The following is a 1,016-nucleotide window of genomic DNA, read 5'->3' on the forward strand; positions in this document are numbered from 1 at the left end:
TCACATGAATATGTGTTGCATATTTGTTGTTATCATATCTTTAACACAAAAATTGAAGTTATCGCAAATAAACATAACTACTTTTGCCCAAGTTAATTATAAAATAACAACTTTTAGTTACCTTCATATTTGAGATCTGCCACCACACAATGAAAGCAACCACCAATAAAAAAATAAACAGACCAATATAAGCCACGTCTTTACAAATAATATAGAAGTCATCTAATCTTCATGTTGCTAATTAGCTAACAAGACTTCATACACTCGCAGAACGAACAAGAACTAGAGTAGAAACAAATAAGTAAAAAAAATGTCATCATCTCCGAAATAGATATATTATTGTTATATTATAATAATATAAGTAGTCCCAGAGCCAGAATTATGATTTACAAACTTAGGCCTCCAATTCATTTGTACCTCAACTAAAGATGGATAAAATGTTTTTTTAACTATTCTTTTACTGTAACATGAAAAAAAAGTTGAAAATTTAGTAATCCTTCAGTTACTTGATACATCCACAATATCCATCTTCAAAGAGTACTTCATGGGGATCTTCTCAAGACCTCGTCTTCACCTACCCTTAACATTTTTTTCTCCCCTATTATACCTAATATTTGAATGTTGATAGTGAGATGTATGTAGAATTCGAAGAACTCAAAAGCTATGGTCTTCAATTTTTTTCCTTCGAAAGTGTCAGTAGAAATTCAAAATATTCATTATGTATATTACCAAATTTTCAACAAAAATTTTTTAATCGTACCTGAGAGTTCTTTGTTGAAATAGAGACAAAGATGAACATGGATTTTTAATTTTGAATTGATCTGTTATTTTAGGATATACGTATCTCTGATTGGCAAAGTAAAAAGGAACTGAACAACATAAATTATGGAATTTTAATTAGACTATCTATTATTTTCCCCTTTTTTAAGCTTAATAATCATATATATATATAGATATATATATATATATACATATATATATATATATATACATATATATATATATATATACATATA

This window comes from Solanum pennellii, chromosome 7 (genome assembly GCF_001406875.1).
Source record: "Solanum pennellii chromosome 7, SPENNV200".
NCBI lineage: Eukaryota > Viridiplantae > Streptophyta > Magnoliopsida > Solanales > Solanaceae > Solanum > Solanum pennellii.